Source organism: Panthera pardus, unplaced genomic scaffold (genome assembly GCF_024362965.1).
Source record: "Panthera pardus isolate Hobbes unplaced genomic scaffold, ASM2436296v1 HiC_scaffold_25, whole genome shotgun sequence".
Taxonomy (NCBI): domain Eukaryota; kingdom Metazoa; phylum Chordata; class Mammalia; order Carnivora; family Felidae; genus Panthera; species Panthera pardus.
This window is the reverse complement of record NW_026526821.1, coordinates 41,033,196-41,050,491: the sequence shown is the minus strand read 5'-3', so window position 1 is coordinate 41,050,491 and position 17,296 is coordinate 41,033,196. Positions and strand designations below refer to the sequence as shown.

General features: G+C 41.0%; 1 protein-coding gene across 1 annotated transcript in view; it reads right to left on the bottom strand.

Moving 5' to 3' along the window:
* MACROD2 (mono-ADP ribosylhydrolase 2) overlaps positions 1–17,296 on the bottom strand; it is a 2,022,401-nt gene that overhangs the window by 379,252 nt on the left and 1,625,853 nt on the right. The window lies entirely within an intron of this gene.

The window sequence follows — 17,296 nt, the reverse complement described above, 5'->3', positions numbered from 1 at the left end:
TCTCAGTTTGTTCATATTCAAAATGGGGATAAAAATTAACTTATTTATTTTGTCGACTTGAAGCTTAAATGTATATACAAACAGAAGTCTAATATTTTAAGGAACTAGGAAATTGATAAATGATTTTTTCTGCTAAATGCTTGCATATGGAAAGTACAAAATACACAAACCCCATTCACCAACTAGACCTGTAGATTATATCCCTCCCAGCTTCCTCCTTTAATAGTCTTCTTTCCATTTCTGTCACCACAATCCAATGAAATTACTCTGGTTTTTGCATACAGGCCTCCGTAATGACCTTCAAATTCATCTTTCCACGTTTGCCCTTCTCTTTGACATCATATGTTTCACAGTGTGGCCAATCTAATCTTCCTACAATGAAACTTTAACTCAGCACTTCAGGCCTTCCACAGATGATCCCAGCTTTCTGCTCTCATTTTTTTATATTAGCTCTTCCTGCTTCTACCATGGTTTTCCGGCTAAAAGGATGTCTTGCTGCTTCCCTGAATGTGACCCAAATCATTGCTCGTGCCACTCTGTCTCAAATGCCTTTTCACTCATCTCTCCCCTATTACAATTCTATCCACCCTTAAAGAGCATTTCAAACCTCAGCCTCAACCCTTTGCTAATTCTTTCCCTTGTTTTCTTGCTTCTCTGTTAAACTCTTCCTCTCCCTCTCTTCCTCAACTTCCTCCCGCCACTCTGTCTCATTCCTATGAAAACTCCATAGCAGTGAATCTGAACTTCTTCTATGCCAATTGCCTTAAATAACCACATGTTATTTGTAATTTATTAATTAAATGACAATTATTTGTCATTTGCAATTTCTGGAACCTCCCCAACATAATGCAAACCCTTTAACTCCAGCCTAATGCCTTGCACCTAGTAGGCATTTAATAAAAATTTGTTGAATTGCACCCAAAGACTAGGACTGGGCAGAATTTACCAGCAAAAGAAGGCAGGGCCTTGTCACGAGTTTGCACATCAAACAAAATTTTTGTGTGTCTAATCCATTTTGAAAACTATTTGCATTTCAACTGATGAGAAATCACTTCTATTTTTATAAACCTCTAAGAAAAGATATTTTACTGCTTCTTTCAGTAACATATCCCAGTGTGTAATAAGCTCTAATGTCAGTATAATCTTATTTCTCTCTAACCTAAATCCTTCATGTTGCAGACTGAGCTATTTTTCATGAATTTTTCCAAGTGGAAGATAAAGAAATAATGGAATGGTCATGTAGAACTGTCTGTTAATTTCCCCTTTGCAATTAAGTGTTCTTTCCTCCATTTATATGGTTAATGCAGGTGCACAATATTATCACCATCACTCATTGGCTCAAGGTGACTGGCGCAAGAGCAGGTGTTTGATCCAAGTTGGACCAATAAATCTCTTCCCCAGGATTTTCTCTTCCCTGGGATCATAAAGAGAGCTTGAAATAATCCTTTTTCTAGTGGACAAGGATATCTGATATAAACTTCACAGTGTTTTGGCTGCCATGCTTACTGCTATGGGGAGAAAGGCAAGACTGGAAAGAAAGAAGAAATTTTTCTTATGAAAGCTGGACTGAGAAACCAGATAGAATCCAGGAGCCTTGTTGCCATCATTTCCTAGACCCATCTGCAGCCTTGAATTTCTGAGGCTTGGTTATTCAACTCCTTTTTGGATTCCACTAGCCATAAAGGCATAGTTAGCCTTAGCTAGCTATGGGGATAAAATGAAAATCAAAACTGCCAGATGAAGAAAGAACCATACTTAGGGAACTTTTAGGAAGAATAAAGTATTAGAAATTCCTTATGGCAATGGTGTGCAAGAAAGCACTGTTTAGTGACCCAAAGAGCCTGGGCTCTATAGGGTTGCATTTTATATGTCTGTTTTGTTTCAGGATAAATCACTGGTGGTGCCTGATTCCTAAATAAAAAATGTATTATGTACAGTTTTCTATACCAGAGATTGAAACGCTTTTTCTATAAAGGGCCAGATAGAAAATATTTCAGGTTTGGGGGCATTTGGCCTCCACCACAACAACCCAACTCTGCCATTGTTCGCCATTATTTGTGGGAAAGCAGCTGTAGACAATACATAAAAGAATGGGGATGGCTGTATTACAATAAAAGCTATTTATAAATACAGGTAGTGAGCCTGATCTGGCCTAGGGGCATTAGCTTGTTGGCCCCAGTCCACATACAGTCAATATGTATAGCAGAGCTTTGTTCACCATATAGTTTGTGCCTAAAAAGATGGTGACAATAGGTTGTCATCAATTACACATGGTAGTTTTGAGTGCCACACACCATATGTGTATACCTCTATATATTTATCTACATATAGGTAGATGATTGATAGATGATAGATAGATACATAGATACATAGATAATAGATGACTTACTTAACGGAATTAAGCAAGATTTCTAAGGTTGGGGTCTTATTTGTCAAGAAGCTTGTTAAAGGGTGCCTGAGTGGCCCAGTCAGTTAAGTCTCCAACTTTGGCTCAGGTCATGATCTCGCGGTTTGTGAGTTCGAGCCCCTCACAGGGCTCTCTGTTGTCAGCACAGAGCCTGTTTTGGATCCTATGTCCACCTTTCTCTCTGCCCTTCCTCTCCCCTTCGTTCTCTCTCTCTCTCTCAAAAATAAATAAACATAAAAAAACCTATTTCTAAAAAAAAAAAAAGAAGCTTGTTAATAGCAAAGTGCATATCTTCTCTGTATCTGTGTATCTAGCTTCTAGCATGCATCCTAGCTCATATAAGGGTATCTGTACTTCTTAATATAAATATATTCATGGCTTCCAATTTCTTACTCTTTCCATACTTTACAAACCTCTCCAAAGTTGTTCCCTCCCTTCCCACAAACAACGGGTAGGGTGCCAGAAAAGGGCATAGCCTGCTCCCCCCAATTTCAGTCATTAATGTATTCATTCAGCAAACATTTGTCAAATACCTGATGAATACATAGGACGCAAGAGTCAATACAGCAATCAAAGATATTAGACATACTTAGTATGTTTTATCAAAATTATGTCTATGTATGGTGTAGAAAATTTAGTGAGAGCAATCTGGATTTTTGTAGACAGTTTGTATGAGGTTGTTTCCTAGTGATTTAAAAATAAAGAACCATTTTGCTTCCACACAGGTGAAAGTTATATTCAAACACACACATACCCTAAGGTCTTCTTATTGACATAGGCTCTGCTTCACTCATTGGTCCCTGGATTACTCGTAGCCCTAAAATTTGTTCTCTGCTGGAATTTGGCTCCCAAATTGAAGTATTGGTCCAGAATTAACAAATTAACATCACTATCTTATGAAAAAAACAAACACAAATTTCACATTTAAGACATTGCTCTCCCAGGGTAACACTTCCTCATACTAATTTGGAGAAAACTTGTTTTTCTTTCTTTTTTTTTTTAAATTTTTTAACGTTTTATTTATTTTTGAGACAGAGAGAGCATGAACGGGGCAGGGGCAGAGAGAGAGGGAGACACAGAATCAGAAGCAGGCTCCAGGCTCTGAGCCATCAGCCCAGAGCCCGACGCAGGGCTCGAACTCACGGACCGCGAGATCGTGACCTGAGCTGAAGTCGGACACTCAACCAACTGAGCCACCCAGGCGCTCCGAAAACTGTTTTTCAATGATAACTATATCCAATTTTGAATTATTTAATCTAAAAAATGAGATTATGCACCATCAGCCAAACTCAGAGCACCACAGAGCATATTCATATGAATTTCCAGAATGAAAGAACTGCTCCATTCAAAGTAAACACTAGTGATGCCCCATCTATATCCCCTTGGCCTTCCCATTTCAGCACACAGCCACCTGAATCATGACTGCTAGCTCCTGCTGCACTGTCCAAGGGCTCTCACCTGGTGCTGAAGACCACTGAGCACTGTGCAGGCCACATAGAGTGCAGGGGATTAAGTGCTCCCATGAGCATCCCCCAACCAATGATTATAGAAATACCGTGACCCCATAGTCCCTCAGTGAGATGATTCTGAGGTGTCAGTTTCACATAGTGGTAGGAGGCTTGAAAGGCACCCTTTATTACCTGCCTTCCCCTCCCTCTACTACCCGTTTACTCCCTTTCATTCACTGCTCAAGGAAAATACTTGCACTTGAATCTTTGCCTTGAGCCTCCTGTGGGGAACCACAAACAAAACCAAAACCATAAACTCAGACCTTCTTACTGCAGAAACCCAGCACAATCATTGCATGTCTATTTTTACCTCCCGAATCTAAACCTATTTTTAGTCTGGCTTTGGATAACTCTATCTTAAAATGACCCGAAGATCTTATGGAACCATCTACAAAACATAATTAGAGTCTGTAGTATCCACACAGATTTGAAGAACCGTAACTACCCCCATTCATTAAAAGCATAATCTGAGTGTTATGGGTGTGTGAATCTCCTTGGTAATATTTTCTTATTCTCCCCTTTGTCTTAAGGAACCGGAAGGTTCTCTATCCTCGTAGATGGCAGAAGCAGTCTGTATCGGAGCTGTGTGTGTGTGTGGAAAAAATACTACTTTAGAGCCAAGTTGCAAAGACATGAGGGGCATAGATGATCTAGAACATGCATTTACAACATTTTCTCCAGATGCAGAGCGTCTTTTCCAATTTGCTATAAGTTGTCAGTTGCAGTGTTATATCAGGAGAGGGATTAACTGTGTATCAATTTTATAGATTTTCTGCAATGACCATTTTCAAAATTCTTAGAGGAAGTTTTAATATTTTTAAATAAATAGTTTTTAACATATATATATGGGGGGGGGCAGGGGGAAGCTAATTTTTCACAATCTGAGTGGCTTGGGAAAAGTTTCCTGGAAGAGTCCTGGCTTCAGAAACTCTTTGAGGCCATTTAGGCTAGAAAAGCCACCAGTGTCCAGTAGTACCATAGCTAGTCAGAAGTTAGGAATCTTAATTCACTTGAGGCCAAGGTCCAATGTTGAGATGGTTCCAAATGGGTTGGAAAAATAATTTGAAACAGAGAAGAGACTCCTAATGAAGAGCCGAACATGACTCAATGAGAGAATGAACTCAAAGAATAATGAGAGAACTAAAACAACAAGGTATTAAAATGTTCTACCCAAGAGTGGAATAGCATGAAAGCATCTGAAATTTCAAGCAAACATCTTCCTTGACTTAGAATAGCACTAACACATTGACATCCCCAGGTATCCTTGTAGCCTGCTTGTCACCCAGAACGTCTCCAGTTGGGCTAGATGACTTCTGTGCCAGGCATGCCAGTCAATCATCACAAGTAGAAGAGCCCATGGCGTCTTTTTTCTGTGACCTTTTCTTTAAGTCAAAGTGATGGCAACCATCCCAGGCCTCAAAGATATGTTTCTAGAAGTGTGAAACTCATTTGCTGCTTTTTAACAACTTTTTTCAGTTTGTCCTCACTTTAAAAATGTCATCAAACTGACCATGATGTTATCTAAAGCAGCGTGGTGCCTTTAACAGCTTTTTGTTCCCTGTGGTGGGTGATGCCAGGGGCACTTCATAGAAAGAGTGGTTCCCAGTGGTCCCCTCTGGAGTCTCTGGAAAGGTCTCTAGATACCATTATTTATTTGTATTTATTTATTTTATTTTAATTTTTTAACGTTTATTTATTTATTTTTGAAAGAGAGGAAGAGCACAAGTGGAGTAGAGGCAGAGAGGGAGACACAGAACCTGAAGCAGGCTCCAGGCTCTGAGCTGTCAGCCCAGAGCCTGACATGGGGCTCAAACCCACAAACTGCGAGATCATGACCTGAGCCGAAGTCAGACGCTCAACTGGCTGAGCCACCCAGGCACCCCAGATACCACTATTTAAACTCAGAGACAAAGCATATGAATAGTCTAAGTCCTTCCCCATTGTCAACAATAATAATATTAATAATAACGAACAGCCACTGCAGAAGGCATAGGTGTTTTCTTTGTAAGAAGAAAATTGCTTCATTTTATCCTACTACCCTCCAAGGTAGGTGCCATTCAGGTTAAGTAGCAAGATGTTTTCCTCTTCTCTTCTTACTCATATGATCTAGATGTCCAGCCTGGGTGGTTTTCTTTTGACCTCTACATACAGTATGGTCAGCTCCTTTTTGATGATCTCGGGCCCTGAGCTGGAACACAAACACCATGAGAAACAAGCTCATTTGGTTCCAGCCCAAACGCTTTGATTCCTCCTTAACTCAGTGGATAGGACTTAACCCCTTTAATTTACCAAGACAGAAAATGAGGCCTTTCCCTTAACTCTCTACCTGTCTCCATGTAGTCACTCTACCTCCTTAGTATCCTCCCCAGAACTACTGCTTTAACTCAGCCTGTCATCCTTTCCTGCCTAGATTACCACTTCAGTGGCCTACTCAACTCCCTACTTTGGCTTTAAACCTCTAGAATGAAAATTTATTCAGGTTATTCCCTGCTCAAGATTAATGATGACTCTCTAGAGACTTCAGAGAAATCATCTTAATCTCTTACACCAAAAGAAAAAAAATAAATAAAAAGATCCATCCTGATCTGGCTCGTCTACCTTCCCTGTTTCACTTTTCACTGACTCTCTCTCCCATGTCCAAATGGACAACAAGTATTGCTTGCTTTTCATGCCTGCACTGTTTGTCCTTTGTTTTTGAAACCCCTGCCTCCATCCTTCAATATTCAGTTCAAGTCTATCACCACTGCTAGAAAGGCTTCCCTGAACTTCCTTCCCATTCCACACAGCCTGCACAGACAACCTTTGTTGCACTAAACACCCTGTAGTGAATGAGCTATTCTTTCTTTCTTTCTTTCTTTCTTTCTTTCTTTCTTTCTTTCGTTTGTCTTTCTTGTATTTCTATGCCTACTCTGGGGCTCGAACTCACAACTCTGAGGTCAAGAGTTGCATGCTCTACCAGCTGAGCCAGCCAGGTGCCTCTATTCTCTTTCTTAATATTTCTCTTTCCAAACCCTGTGTCTCCTATCTCCGTAACCCTAGAGCTGATCACAGGACCTGGCACATAGCCCACATACTCCCTATTTATAGGATGAATGAATGATGAATACGATGGAACTCTCCAGCCACAAATATATGGTATCTCTACACTTTTCATTTCCTAAATAGTCTGAAAACTGTTCTCCTGTCCCCATAAATACATTCATATTTATCAGTTCAATTGAATCTCTCCTTTCATTTTGAAAAAGAAGATAACCATAGTGTTTTCATCTATCAGCCATTGTTGAATTAGCTTTGAGGGCAAAGTGTTGTGATGGGACCTAGTTCATAAACCTTATTTACCTAGGACAATTTTAATAAATTACACCATGGTTATCCTGGGAAAACTTAAACTGTACTCAGCAAGCTCCAAACCAAATCTATTTTTCCCATCCTTCTGTATCGTCTAATGTCTGTTCTGTCCCTGATCTGTCAAACCATGTTTGAATTATCTTTCTCTTGTAACCATGTAAGCTCAGCTGAGCCTCAACATATGCTAGTAGAAAACAATAGATAAAACATACGCAAGTAGAAAAATGACAAGAAAAGAACCACAAAGCTTGATCATCTGAAAGGAAAGAAACAGTCCAGCAGGAATTATCCTGCAAATTAGGAACAGAGTCTTGAGAAGTAGTGAATGGAACATTCGCCTTGAACCCAAAAATATCCCCAGAGAAGTCACCATTCTAGCATAGCTCTGGAGACGGATACTAACAATTCACGTCTGAGATCTGAAATGCCAAGCCTGAACAAGTGAAAGCATTAGCTGTGTCTGAGAGGAGTTAGAAAATTGAAACCCATATGGGCACCCCACTCTGGTAGCCATGTGTAACGTGAGAAGCTCCATAAAACTGAACCACTATAAATGACTGCAGGCAAAGAATCTCAGGATCTTTGGTGACAAAGCCCAAAACACCATGTGTGTCTATCGTTTTTAGCCAGAGCAGGGGGAAGAATTTTACTAGCTTGAGGGACAGTATAGAAGGTTGTATAGAAGGCAGAAAGGAAATCCAATAAGGGGTGGAATTAACGTTGGAGCCAGGCAGTTGACCGGGTGAAGAACAAATCAAACCAGCATCTGGAAGTGTAACAGGCAGACAGTGCAATCACATCCTGGGAAGGTTGTCAGAGAAACGTATCTGCTGAAGGCATGGAATGGGGTCACAGGTTAATAGTAATGAGCCTTTAGGCAAAAGTCCAAGAATAGGTTTCAGCCCAAATGTGAAGAGACTCTTCTTTGATCCCTACTTTGTCATACAGAATGGAGCCTGAAATAGTGGGAGACAAACCACAGCCACCAGAGGCACACACCAATGAGGCTATTTTTGTTTTACTCACGGCTGATACCAGCCTTACTCTCGGGCTCACGGTCTATTTTATTCCATTTTAGTAACTAAATTTGTTTTCAGTCATTTCTGTTTCAGTTTTTTTTTCTCTTTTAATGTCTGTTTATTTTTCAGAGAGACAGAGTGCAAGTGGGAAAGGGGTAGAGAGAGAGGGAGACACAGAATCTGAAGCAGGATCCAGGCTTCGAGCTGTCAGCACAGAGCCCAGTATGGGGCTTGAACTCATGAACCCCGAGATCACGACCTGAGCTGAAGTCAGAAGCTTAACTGAGACATGCAGGTGCCCCTCAGTCATTTATGTTTTAAAACAGTCTGTCTTGGGGGGGGGGTTCCTAGGTGGCTCAGTCAGTTGACCATCTGACTCTTGATTTCTGCTCAGGTCATTATCTCCTGGTCATGAGACCAAGCCCCATGTCTGGTTCCGTGCTGAGCATAGAGCCTGCTTGGGATTCTCTCTCTCTGCCTCTCTCCTTCTCATTTTCTCTCTCTCTCTTTCTCTTTCTCTCTCTCTCTCAAAATAAATAAACATTAAAAAAACAGTCTATCATTGTAAAGTTTCACTTAAATCCAGATACTGTACTACAGTTGAAAATTCCCATCTTAAGGCTTCCTCATGTTTCTACCATGCATTTTCTTGCCTTCTTCTCTGGGTCTTATTTCTAATTTCCCAGGGTGCTCATGCATGTGCCACCTGGCAGTGGCAGGGAAGGACAGATCTATGCACATGAGGACTTCAAAATAGAAATTAAGAGAGCAGTCCATTTCTTCAGACTGACGCAAGCCCGGTATGATGGTGGGTTTGGTGGCTGGGCTGGGATCACTTCTTCACTAACACTCTCACTGGTCTGGTGCCTTGTATTGGTTGTGTCAGGTGCGGGCTGTCTCATGATCTGCACTAGTGTCTCCCTGAAGGAGTCCGTCCCTGTGTGGTTGACGGTGTCTTCCATCTCCCTCTGAGGCGCCCTAGTGAGCTGGATATGCCCCATTTGGCTTCTGTGGCCATTCCAGACTTTTTTTCTGAAAAACTAGGAATTCCCACCTCACTAACTTGCCTCCTTAGAAATCTAGGAATGTTGTTTGCCTTTACATTCCTCTATTATTCCTCTACACTTTTCTTTCACGTCTTGGGTCGACAGCATGCCAGAAGTTTCTGCCTCTCTTCACAGGAAGAGGTGGAAAACTCACTCAGGTTAGAGGAAGAGTTCTTAGACTCTTTCTTCAAAAGCTGTTCCGTCCTGGTTTCCAGTGAAATATTCTGATAGCACAGCCACTCCCATCTCTTGAACAGACCTCGACACAGATGGGGCACAGCTGTCTCCTAAGAATTCTGAGCAACTGGCTGCCCTTTGGGGCTGAGGACAGGTCGGCAACAAAACAAGGGGACAGCAAAGGCATGTTTTGAGGATACTCCCCACCCCCTGCACACCACACAAAGGGATCAGAAAAATCTCAGCAAAGCAGAGAGACAAAGTTACCTAAGAGAAACACAGAATGTGTTAAAAATGGAAGGGTGTGCAATTTATTTTTAAAGCCCAAAGTAAGAATTATCTGGCAAGAATATAAAAAATGTACTATTTTTTCCCTTGCATTAAGGCATGGATACATCAGTTTGGCAAAGATCTTAGAAACTTAATAAAATGTTAACACCCATCAGGTTGCATCTTATCAGAGTCCAGAGTCCCTGAGCCCTGGTTCTTCAAGATGCACCAATCTCTTCAAGCTTTGCAGTTCTTTGATCTGTTCCAACAATCTGGCCATTTCTATTGCCTTTCAGTGCATTTCCAGGCACCTGAAAATCCACTCTGCGTATGCACGGTACTTTTTTGTTTTAATGTTGCATAAGATACATTTAGTGACAGTGATCCCAATTTAAGTTGAGGTTCACTCATATATGGTGTTGACCAATAGCTCACCCGTGTTGACAATCAGAGGAAAAGACACCTTGAACACATGGCCCAATGCACACATTTGCAGGTGATAACATTCTGGGCAGCTGGCATGCTTCCCTTTACTCCAATTATAAAATAAATTGCAACTCCAGAGTTTTTCAGATGTGGAAAAAGTAGGAACTATAGTGAGCTATAAGAGGAACTAGAGGAACTGGGTATGGGAGAAAATGATCAGAGAAAGAAAGGGTCACACTTATTTTCAACAGTAGGAATAAAAGAAGGAACACATAACGAAAGATGAGAACAGAGTCTTTGAATTCTGTCACTTGTGAATGCCTTCTATGTGTTCATCATGTTAGGTGCTTCATTTTCATTTTGTTTACTTTTCATCTAACAGAAACTGCAAATAATTAAAGTGATTTTCTCGAGGTTACATATTAGGAGTAAGCTGGACCTAACCTCTAGCTTTCTGGGTAACAGTTAAAAAGCAGCAACTTGTGTGTCATAGCCCGGCTTATCTCCACAATCCTAGGGGATTTTAGAATGAAGGTTTACTCCTTTCCCCCATCCCTCATTCACCCGTGGGTCCAAGGTGCAGTCACAGACAGAAACCAGCTCTGCAAAGCCAAAGCTGCAGCAGGCTAGAAACCCATGAACAGAATGGCACTGTTTGTATTGTCAGTCTGTCTACCTCTGTATTCAGCAACCTTATTCATTTTAAGGTAAAATGGTCAGACTTTCCACTCTTTCATGTCCCTTTCAACAGGATGGCTAAGAGGCAGTCTCCATTGTGTGTAGACAGCCTCCTCGTGGATGGAATCACAGGCTTTAAAGTCAGAAATAACTGTATTTGAATCTCAGATACTTGTCTTTATGCCAAAATAACTTCCAGAAGCCTCTACCTTCTCATCACTAGAATGGGTTATTGGGAATAGCTTTCGTGGCTATTGTAAAGTTTAAAGGGGTAAATAGCTTAAAGCTGTAAGTGTAGTGGCTGATACAAAGAAAGAATGCCATATATTAGTAAGGAAAAGCCCTTCTTGTTTAAATTAATAATTTTAAAGTATAATGAGAAAGAAAAAAGGTTTGATTTGTATTACACTACATCTCCTTAGCTATCTACTTTTTGAAAAAATATTTGTTTAAAAAAATTTAAGTTTTATTTATTTTGAGAGAGAGAGAGAGACAGAGTGAGAATGAGCAAGGGAGGGGCAGAGAGAGGGAGAGAGGAAGAATCCAAAGTAGCCTTTGCACTGTCAGCACAGATCCCAATGCGGGCCTCAAACTCATGAACTGTGAGATCATGACTTAAGCCGAAACTAGGAATCCAATGCTTAACTGACTGAGCCACCCAGGCATACCAACTATCCACTTTTTTAGAGGCAGAAGTGACAGCACCAAATAAAGTTTGAATATGGTTTCTTTAGTAATAAATAGACAAGCCAAACTATATTGCTACAATGCTGACATACCAATCTAAGACCTGAATCAGGGCAGAACAAAGTGTCATACCAAGTTGTTGGTAGTTTTTAGGAAATCTGGAAAGATCCGAGTAGATGCAAAATTTGAAAGCCATTAATTTCTGACTTCCTACCAACACAGAGAGTTCAACAGGGTCAGTGTGTCTGTCATTCTAATATAGCCAACCTGGCAGAGCACTGTCACGCTAATATAGTAGGTTCAGCTTAATTCCAGTAAAATATTCATTTTCGCTTGATAGCTTTCTAGAGATGTAGCTGGATATTTGTTTCCCTTTTGACACAGGGAAATTGATTTCTTTGTGTACTTATTAAATGACAATCTCTTGGCCACTGTACTCACTCTGAAATTTGAGATCACACTCTACCTAGATGTGCCTAACAGAACATGCTGGAGTTAGAGCTTGGTTTCAGTGTGAGGCTGCTTCTCAGGCAGGCTGTCAGTCTGTGTGTCCCATTTTATTGGTATGTGATGAGTAAATGCATTGGACACTCTTCTCTCTCAAAAGAAGCTGTCCTATTTTCTATAGCCAGAAACACGGAATACTCAAAAGAAATCTATAAAAGTTTCTTTTTTTTTTTTTTTTTGCATTCGCTCCTTTTTGTCTAGAGGCACACTCTACAGAACATTTTTAAAATGACTACAAGAAAACAACAGAGCCATCATTTCTATTCATTTTCTTCTACAAGATTAGAACTTCTGTGACTATAATTCCACTGCCCCTTATGAATAGCTAAGGCTAGAGCAGCAGAGCATTTCTCGTGTAGAATGTGAAAGTCTGCAGTCTCATTTATTTTGCTACATGTCTTAAGAATATATGTTTTTTTTTTTAAATGTTACTTCTGAAAGAGCTTCACAGCAAAAGATATTTCTCATAGTGTCTCAGGTTTAATCAATTGCCCGTGAGTTTGCAGGCCTTAATGGGAGAAGACACAGACAATGTAATGTGCATTATGCAAAGTTAGCCAAAAGTGAGGCTGTGGAACAGCATCAGGGATCATTATCTCCCAGAAGAGTCGACACAGTCGAGGCAGACAATTAGATTAGAGCATTTTCTTAACCAGGCCAGAAGTAAAATCTTGGGGACAGGATATTGTTTAGATTTGGGCAACAGCCAAAAGGCAAGAATCCTAAGCCAGCATGGCAGAATCTTGCTGTAAACCGTATTTGCTATATTGTAGAATTTGTAATGAGACTGATTCTTCTTGGGATTAGAGCAACGGGTTGTATTTACTAAAGTAGCAAAGACCCATAATGTGCTGTGGCCTGAATCGTACAAACATCCGCTTCTTTCTCAAAAACTGTAGGGAAATCTACTCAGCCAGTCAGTCACTGTGAAGTTAGCTCATTGTGGGAAGTAATGCAAGTTTGTGTTGGGGGGAGAAGGAGCGCTCAATGATGAGTTCCAAAGAGATGAGTTCCCTGTGTAGGCTAGGGAATCAATCAAAGAAAAAGAGCCATGGTCTGTGTGTGAGGGTGCTCATTACCCAGAAACACATACAAAACAATGCAGGTTGAGGTGGAATGCATAATCCCCACAGTGTGCCTGACTCCTAGGGATTGCTCAGGGCTTTATAAACATCATCCAGCAAGTGCTTAAACTGCCAGATTTAGCACTCTGTCTACAATAGATGCAGAAATGAAATTGTTTAGAAGCAATTACAAAGCAATATTTCAACAAGAACAAATGAATGCAGCACAGCTTCAGCATGTAAGTGCCCGGGGGGGTCACAGCATGAAGGAATAATCGGAGTCAGATGGAATTAATCATAAGGAAGTGCAGAGGGATGTTGGTCTGCATGTTAACTCCCTCAGGGCTGTGGCCAGTGCCAGCCCTACCCAGATAACGGTGTGGTCCTTCAGGTACATCAGCTAGGAGTAACAGAACAGATAGGGCACCCACTAGGTGCGTGGGAACTGTTCAGGATGCCTATTAATGATCCTGCTGAGGAAACCACAGGTATAAAAAAATGACCAGAGCATATATGCCAAAGTTGCAAGTAATTACATAATATCACATGGAAGAGGTAATGTGCCAATAGAAAATGCCTGATCGAAAGCCTCAGAGGACAAGATTCCAGTCTTGACTCTTCCATTGGCTAGTTATTTTACCTTTGGGGAGTTTTTTATTTTGTAACTTCTTTGAGACTCAGCTACCTCATATGTAAAACAAGGCATTGACACCTACCTCAACGTTTGCTATGGGGACCAAATGAGATACAATTTACAAGGGCAGAGTCTGGCACAGAGCAGGTTCTTGACAAATAGCCAATGTGCTCTTACTTGTACAGATTGATAAGAGTCTATTATGGATGCAACATAGAGACCACTAGCCATGGGTATTTGGAGGCCCAGGGGCCAGAGCTGACACAATTCACTGGGGATGAAAGACACTTTTTTGGATAAAAAAAAGAAAAAGAAGGAGGTAAGATGGGGCAAGCTAGTGAAAGTTTCAACTGTCTGCATCACCCTGAAATTACAGAGTAGCCTGTTTCTCTTCTGCCTCCTACATGAGGCCAAGGCCAGGCCAGAAAAGCAATAGTTTTTGCTGGTCCAGTGGCATTCCATTGCCAACACCAGTTCGAGGGGTGGAGAATGGGCTGCAATGTAGCTGAGGAAGTATTTCTGGTCACCTCCAAACCGAAAGCATGAGATAAATGCAGAGAAACATTGAGAGCTAAAGACGAAAATGCTTACCCACAAGGTACCTGCAGTGGGTTGAATGGTGGCCTCCCAAAAGATAATGTCCATCTAGAACTTATAAAGGTGACTCTATTTGGTAGTGGTGGTGATGATGGAGGGGAATCTTTGCATATGTCATTAAGTTAAAGTTCTTAAGATGAGAACATCCTGGATTACTTGGGTTGGGTATTAAATTCAATGACAAATGTCCTTGAAAGACAGAAAACTAGAAACAGAGGGCAAGGTCATAAGAAGTCAGAGGCAGATATTGGAGTTATGTCGTCATAATTCTAGGGACACCAGGATTGCCAGTGGCCATAAAAATCCAGGAGAGGCATGGAACACATTCTCCCTCAGAGCCTCCGGAAGAAACCAATCCTGCTGACACCTTGATTTTGGACTTCAGGCCCCTGAACTGTGAGAGAATACACTTCTGTCGTTTTAAGCCTCCTGACCTATGGTAATTTGGTATGGCTGCCCTAGGAAACTGAGACAGTGCCCACGCAGGGGTAGGAATCAAATGGCAGTAGTGGTGGGAGGAGTGGATGGGCATCACACACTCAAGTTGCCCCGGAAATTTATGTTTAGTCTGCCCACTTAATATTTGGGTCATAAGTTAGGGAGTAGTTCATGTTAAGCAAAGCTCTTAACATAATTTGCAACAAGAGTACTTGTCTTGTGTTTCAGATAGTCCCAGGAGTGCCAGAAAAGGGTAGACAGAAGAAGGAATACTTTACATGGCAATAATCCATTAAATTCATTACCTAGGGGAATTTGTAGAAGATTGCACAGATTATGATGCTATAGAGGGAAGTTATAGTGCCTTTTGGGACTTTCTGGCTGTGAACTGAGTGTACATTGGTTAATCTGAATCTTCTGAGAGGGTTGGTAAGGGACTCACTCTATCCATGTGTATGATTGTAATTATGTAATTTATACTGAAACAGGCTAGGTCCTGCTGATCCTTTAAGAAAGGGTTTAGAAAGCACAGATTCCATAAGGCAGGACATTTAAACCAAAGAAAAAAGTAGCACTTAGGAGCTGCAAGACTCTGTACCCCCCATAGTTCCCTTCCATTCCAATATGACACAGTCCCAGACCATCTCTGAGACTCTCAAGTGGTGACACGAGTCAGCTGTCTCCCTTTCAGGTCACACGGGCAGGACTCTATGAGAGCTTGAGGGGACAGTTTGGATACCGGATTCTCTCTATTCCAAATTAACTCTGAGAAGCATATGGATGGCTGTATTGAGCTACCTCTGGGCATTTTAGGCTGATAATGTGTTCCAGTTTAGTCAAATACATCTTCAATATTTCTGTGGGCTAATGGAGAGGAATTACACACATTTTCGAAATTTGGCAAGGCAAATAGGAGCTTGTTTCTCAGTTCTGATACAATGAACGCACCTTATGCCTTGTTTTCTCCAAATCTCATTTCAGAAAACAAAGATACCATTAACAAGCTCCCCATGGTTCTTCCTTCCCTCACCTGGCCTATCCCACTTCTTTTCCTTCTTCCCTTCCTGCTGTTCAAAGACAGAGCAGCCTGGAGGGAGTGTAATTAATGAGCTCCATCTCTGAGCAGCTGGGGGTGGGTGGACCGCTGGAGCCAAAAAGCAAAGTGGAATTATCATGGGGAGGATTTCAGATCATTTGTTAATCTGCCTTTCTGCTTCTGCGGGAATAGAGCGGGTGAAAAGAACAGCAGGATGGAGTGTGGCCATCATCCCACAGGGACTGGGTACAGACAGAAACTAAAAGAAGAGCCCAGAATGGGCAGCAGCAGGCACAACAGAAACAAGAACATAAAGAAGTTTAGGGGACAGCAAAAGAGAAAGGCAAAAATAAAATAAAAGATGGAAATAAAGATTCCAGGAAGAAGTAGCAAAGCAAGTAAAGAAGGAGGGGGAATAAGAATTGAAGAAAAGCAACTTAAATGAACACAAGCAAAGGTATCTAGAATCAAATGGGATTTCAAGAAGCCTAAGGCAACAGGGAAAAGGAAGAAGGTGAGGAGTATGAAGAGAGTGCTGTGGTCACTTATGCAAAAGGCTTAGGACATTTTTACTGGACAGCCTATGGATGGGAGGGATAATTGGATCAGTTGGCTATTTCTGCAAAGCATACCATCTCTAAAGTCAATTGTTTAAAAATAACAATCATTTATTCTTGCTTCTGTGGGTCACCTGGTGGTTAGTTCATCTGGGTTGGACTTGTCTAGGAAATCTGCTTCAAGCATGGATCTAGCTAGGCTTGGCTCTTTCATGCAAATTGGTCTCAAGTCTTTTCTGCATGTGCTTCTTCTAGGATTAATGGTGAAAAAATAATAGGTATCCACAGAGAGGTCTTTCCATTGCATTGGCAGGGCTCAAGTGTCAAGCCATTTCAAGGTTCTGTTTGCATCCCATCTGCTAATATTCCATTGACTAGATAATGTCTTATGGCCAAATACAAGATTAACAGGCAGGAAAATACACTCTTTCCAGGGAGGTAGCAGGGAAGGAGTACACAGTTGAAAAATATTCTAATCAATCACAGGAGTAAATGAGATTGAAGAAATAGAAGATTATCACAAAAGGGTACTGAGTTTGTGATAGGTTTGAATGAGTGACAATAATGCACATATAAGACAACCAAGGTACAACTTTATGCACTGTATATCTACAAGGTCAAAGAACACCACCACATCCTGTAACCAGTATGGGAAGTAGAGGATTTCTGGTTTTCTTACCCCCTTATTAACTTGTGCTGGAAAGGCATGTGGCTCTGTTAAGATGGACCAAGCCATGGCCAGTTCATTTTTTAAAAAAAAATTACACAGCTTTTCCCCACTGCTCTGATCTTTCGTTGAATCGGTCTCTGACTATTGATTTTAATCAGCAAGCACACTTATAATACCATGCAAAATAATGTATCATGTAGAATTATAATGAAAAGGTTGGCTTATAG